The following is a 6,000-nucleotide window of genomic DNA, read 5'->3' on the forward strand; positions in this document are numbered from 1 at the left end:
TCTAAATTCTGAGGTACTGCAAAATGTACTTAGGAAAATCAAATCCTTATTCAAATTCTGGCCCATTTAATTGCCAAACCTTTCAAGAAGATAATAAAAAATTCATCAACACCTGAAACCAGTACAAAATAAAACTGAAAGTAAACTGTAATTCTTCAGGAAGATATAACAATCCTTCACGTGTATGCACACAACAACCAAGCCTCAATATATATGTATGAGGCAAAAACTGATAGAAGTACAAGGAGAAAAACATGAATCACCTATCACAGTTGTAGACTTTAACACCCCTCTAAAAGAAATGGACAAATCCAGCAGGCATACATTCAGTAAAGAATACTGTAGCTGAAAAATAATTGAAAAAATAAATTAATTAAAAAATAAATTCAGTAAGTACATAGTTGAACTCAACAGCATCATCAATCAATTGATTATAATTGACATCTATAGACTACTCTATCCAACAAGAGCAGAATTCTTATTTTTCTCCACCTAAATTGAATATGCACAAAGACAGACTACATTCTGGGACATAAAACACACTTTAACAAATGGAAATCATGCAATGTCTAGAGCAGGCAACAATGGAATTAAACAGAAATCAATAACACAGTACAATAACTAAAAAATCCCAAAATGTGCGGTGATTAAACAACTCACTTCTAAATAACACTTGAGTCAAAGAACTCTCAAGAGAATTTAAAAAATATTTTGAACTAAATGAAAATACAATATATCAAATACAAAGGGATGCAGTGGAAGCAGTGCTTAAGAGGGAAATTTATAGCACTGAATCTCATATGAAAAGAAGGAAAATCTAAAATCAACAATCTAAGCTTTCACATTAGAAAGCTAGACAAAAACAAATTTAATTCAAAATAATCAAAAGAAAAAATAAAAATTAAAGCAGATATCAAAGAAATTGAAAACAAGTAATCAGAGAAAACCAACAAAATCAAATCCTGATTATTTGAAAAGATCTGTAAAATCAATAACCCTGTAGCCAGGCTACACAAAAAAGAGAAGACATAAATTAATAATTTCTTTTGTCTGAGTCCACTACCTGGCCACCATTGCTAAAGAAGTGGTTCTTAACTAGGATGCCCATCAAAATGTCCTGGGACTTTTCCATGCCTAGGTTCTATACTCTGAAATTCAAGTTTAATGGGTTTATATCAGGGGGAGGGACACTAAATATAACTGTGGTGGTGAAAACAGCTCCCTAAGAAAGTCTAATAAAACACACCCAAAATTAAGAATCATTATCTCAAATACCTGTCATGTTTTTCTGGTCATAATAATGATAATGTTCTACCACACAGGGTGTATAATTAAATAAACAAAAAGGCTCCTGGTCACCTAATCCAACTGTGTCCTCTTAGACCTATCTTTTCCAAAATTTACATGATATCTGATACAATCAGGTTTCAGCACACTCCTCTCTTTGATAACTTTTTGGTCTTTTGGTCTCGTCTCCCTTTATTCCTGCCAACTTGTCTGAATGCCATTTGATCAGTGATACTGTGATCCAAAAGCAAGCAGTTATCATTTGGAAACTTGTTAGAAATGAACATTTTCAGGCCTCACCCTAGACATCAGAAATTCTGGGGGGGGGGCCAGAAATCTGCACATTTTCATGATTATTGTGCATATTGATGTCTGAAGACCACTGTGCTTGTTGAGACTACTTGTTGAGGATATGTGGGTGGAATCTACAAATATAGGACTGGAGTCTGAACGGGGTAGGAGATGTTAATACATCCACAACATTTTGAAGTTAATTGCTACTGAAATTGTTTCTTATAAAAAACAGCAAATAAAAATAGCCACCATTTTAGGTATTATACTTAGATATACAATATACTTAGATACTATGACAAGTTGTTAATATACTTTAACTCAGTTATCAGGTAATGTTATAATTACCATTTTTACAGATGAGGAAATGGACACCTAGAGAAAGAATTTTAATAGGTTGCCTCCAAATTGCATGCCCTTGACGACCATATTATTGTCTCTTGCACAAAATGGGAAAGTCTCAGATAGAACTCTAAGAAGTCTCAGTGGAAATGACTGAGCCTGACTGGTCAAATAATTAGAGGAAAACCCAGAAATATGGGGAGGAAGTCTAGGTGAGGAAACTTTTAAGAAGGAAGTATAATCACAGTAGTTTGGAATTTGTTTCTTTAGTAAGTGAGTCTAAAGACCACGGAGAATGAGAACTTTAATTAAGAAGTAACATGAAGAAAAAAGTGATCTTATATTTAAGTGGAGAAGGAATAAAATAGAAGTTACTAACAGCCAAATATGTTCTCTGCTTTGCAGGTACAGAAACCTGTTCACTTCATGCTTGGGTTGGGGGGAGTTGTGCCTTTAAATACACTTCAGATCTGAAAGTAAATGTTTATAAAACAGAATTCACAATCAAGGGAAAAGGGTGGAGGAGGAGGAGGAAGTTCAGTTTTTGTTGTATTAAGTTAAAACAAATGAGTATAAAAGTAACATCTATGACTGAGAACACATATATTAGTTTTCATAAAGATCTAAGTTTGAAAATGAAAGCCATGGAACTTTATCAAATATTGTGATATTTGTCCTAGTGTTTTATATTCCCAGTATCATTCTTACGGGTTCTAAAGTGAGTCTGCCCAAAAACTTGCCAGCATCTACACACACATATCCAATAATCCACTCTTGACTGAAACAATCAACAGCACCCTAATCAACTTTTCACTTAGCCTAACTTCAGCACCTTCACATCCTTCAAAGTCTGGCTTTATTTATAGTATGACTATCACAAGGATTAATTTAGCTCTTAGTTTTGACACTCCACCTCTTCACCCTTTTGTTCAATTATTTCCTCTTAAATATCATTAGTTTCGCATTTCTCCTGAAGGGACATTTAAAGAAGACATAAACAGCCCAATTAAAAAACCAATGGCTGCAGCCAAAGTATGAACACACAAATTTCCAATCATATCCCTCTCAAGGCTGTTCCGACCACTGATCAACATGAGAGGATGAGAAAGAAAAAAAAACTGAGGCAAGAATATCGTTCCCTTCCTTCCACTTTCCCCATGCCAGCCTCCTTGGTTCCCCGCCCCCTAAGGCCACACTGAGGCCTCGTACGACCCCCCTCCACCGATCCGCCCCCGCTGTCACTCGCCACAGCTTAGAAAACAGTCATCGCCTTTGTTAAAATGTCCATGAGCACAATGGACCAGAAGAAGATGGGACACATTCCCTAGGGCTGGGTGAAGGAAAGTCACAGGAACACCACGCCCTCCTTGGCACTAGCTTGGGGCGATAGCTCAGGTCTCCTAAATCCTCTTCCCTGGGAAGAGGAACATTCCTGGCAACTCTGCACTCAGTGACGGCAGCGCGGGGGAAGGGATGGCCCCGGACGCTGCTCAGGCGAACCAAATGGGGGGTACTGAACTTGAAGCTGGGGCACCTTCCAGTGCACTTGGCAACCATCGCGATCCTGCCAAGCCTGAGTACGGACTTTCAGCCTCTGGAGCCTTTTCCTTCAATTTTTCTCCTTACACTTACCCTCACCCACTTCCACCACCACGCACTCTGCTTCCCACGCGGCTGGGGCCGCCGGACACTCTCAGGCAGCACGGCCAACCCCTCTACTTCCCGTCTAGCCGATTTCTCCTTACGGGACCAAAAGCTCCCGGGACAGCCACCCGCACACACCCCAAGTCCTCTTGTGACGCTCAGGCCGAACCTCGTTCCTCAGCTGCGAACCCCACGCGGCCACCTCACCGCGCGCCCCGCGCCTCTACTCCGCGTACCGCCAGCCGCGCCTGCGCGCTCTCACTGCCACGGAGCCCGGTGGAGCCAGGAGCCCAGAGTCGTTGGGTAGAACCGTGGGACGCGGTGGGGGCGGGGCAAGGGCGGAGTTCAGAGAGGGGCGGGGCCAGGCTGGGTAGGAAAGAGAGGGACGGGGCCTCCACCGCCTGGGTCCGGAAGACCAAGCGTTCAGAGCCGTAGGCTAGAGCTTTCCACGCTTGGGATCTATTTATAGCAACACTGGAAGAGAAGTGGTCGAGGTCCCTCGGTGCACCTCCACACACTGTCGAGAAAGCCCGGCTTGGCTTGGCCAAGCTAGCCAGACCCCGGGGCACCACACCTTTCCATGGAGCCACCTTGGATCCTCACTAGCCTTTCATTCTTTTTCATGCCTGTCTCTCCAGACCTTGTCCACTCCAGGGCATTTCTCCTTAACGTGCACAGCCCTCAGTCCTCCAAAGGTGAGGAGCATGTAGATTTTCCACCCACAGACCACATGTACAGGGCATACTAGTTAATGTGTCTCTTTGCTGTGTGCAAACCCAGAATAATGGTTGGTGATGATGCAACCACAGCCCACAGTTACAACTCAGCCCTAACCCTGAGAACAAACTCTGTTACTGCTATTTCTGGACGTTGGGTGACAACAATCTGCTCTTTTCTTAAAAAGAATCTTGAGCAAACATATCCAAATATCTTGGGAAGAAGAACATGGTTTGTCAAATAAGATCCATCTTTGACCCTGCTTTTTAGGTAGCCACCTTAGAATTTGAGCCTTCTAAAAGCCCCTCTGAGAAACAGAATACTCCACTTGTGTTGTGTGGAATTTACCCTAATGGTTTCAGGTTTTCCGGCATTTGGCATTTTAAGAAGCCTAACTTATTATTCCATCTGCATGCATGCTTAGTTTTAAGTTCCATGCTTTTCTGTTTAGAATCTGGTCAGCTGTGAGAATCTCACATGCCTTCAGATCAGCTATTAAAAGAAATACACCTGAGTGAATCCAAAGTGAATTGGCCTGTGGGCCTGAAGTGCAAATTATTTTCCTTCTTTTTACTTTAGTTATGATGGAATTGAGAAACATTGGGCTTGTTAAGAATAAAGGAATTGCCACAGGGCCAACCAGTAGTCCCTCCAAGCAAGTATTTTGACCCAGACAGGAGCATGTTGAGGGGAGAGCCTGTTAAAGACCTGAATATCTTGAAATTTTTTATTAAACCTCTGTGGTCCTTCCATTTGTTTATTTTATGAACCAGACTTTCTTGAACTCATTTCTAATTCTCATTTGTCAAGTAAGCATAGAGGGATTGTAGTGAGGACAGATTACAAGAGGGTATGTGTATTGGTAAATGTAGACACAAACTCTGAAGGATAATGTATCTGTAAGTGCCAGTAACTAGGGCCTTGTCCTATTCATTTCACTAATAAAATGTTTCACATATAGAAGGTGCTAATACTATATATTGGGTTAATAAAGGATATGTTTGCATTCTTAATAGATATGTGTATATGTTTGTTAACTTTCATTTGGTTACTGAGTTTATTTCTTATTTTATCTCTGAATTTTGTCAGGATAAATTTTTTGAAGTGATCAAAAGTACAATTCAGTGGCTTAGGCAAAAAGAGAAAGTTACTGTGTAACCCAAGTTGCAATAAACTGAACCAGTAACAGGAATGCTTCAAATTCCAGGTTAGGCTTTCAACCCAGCCTCTCCTAGCAGGGTCATTCTTTCAGAACCTCTGAGAGTCATGTTCTGTACGCATAGAGCCATGGCCTCTGACAAATTGTGAGCTCACACCTACCAAATTGTTACCTGACAGAATGTGCCTCTCTACCCTCAGTTCCAATTTCTATACTATCAGATAAAGAGCATGATTGGGTGAGACTGAATAACAAGCATTCTTGGAGAAAAAGTGCATGTGTGACATAAAAATAATACCCCCCACTATGTAGAACCACATAGTGGAGAAAAAAAGTGAAGAGAAACTTTCTAAATGAAAACCAAGTGTAGGGGGAGATTCTTTTCCAGAAGAAAAGAAAAGTGCTAGACAGAAAAAAATGTTCACTATGAAACACCTATATTTAAGGACTACAGCCCTGGAACTACCTTTTATCTCTCTCATATTTAAATATTAACCAGTCTTCTTAATAATATATCTATCTATATTAGTTTTCTGTGGCTGCTGTAAAAAATTTACCAC

General features: G+C 40.4%; 1 non-coding gene across 1 annotated transcript in view; it reads right to left on the reverse strand.

Annotated features, from left to right (window-relative positions):
- Nucleotides 1-3,860, reverse strand: part of LOC119064586 (uncharacterized) — a 68,602-nt gene extending 64,742 nt beyond the window's left edge. Inside the window, exon 1 of the transcript XR_008389817.1 lies at nucleotides 3,734-3,860. This is a non-coding gene — a transcript (uncharacterized LOC119064586). The remainder of the gene's footprint in view (nucleotides 1-3,733) is intronic.
- Nucleotides 3,861-6,000: the final 2,140 nt, after the last annotated feature.

This window comes from Artibeus jamaicensis, unplaced genomic scaffold (assembly GCF_021234435.1).
Source record: "Artibeus jamaicensis isolate MK-2021 breed Jamaican fruit bat unplaced genomic scaffold, CSHL_Jam_final scaffold_1283, whole genome shotgun sequence".
In the NCBI taxonomy this organism is placed as follows: Eukaryota; Metazoa; Chordata; class Mammalia; order Chiroptera; family Phyllostomidae; genus Artibeus; species Artibeus jamaicensis.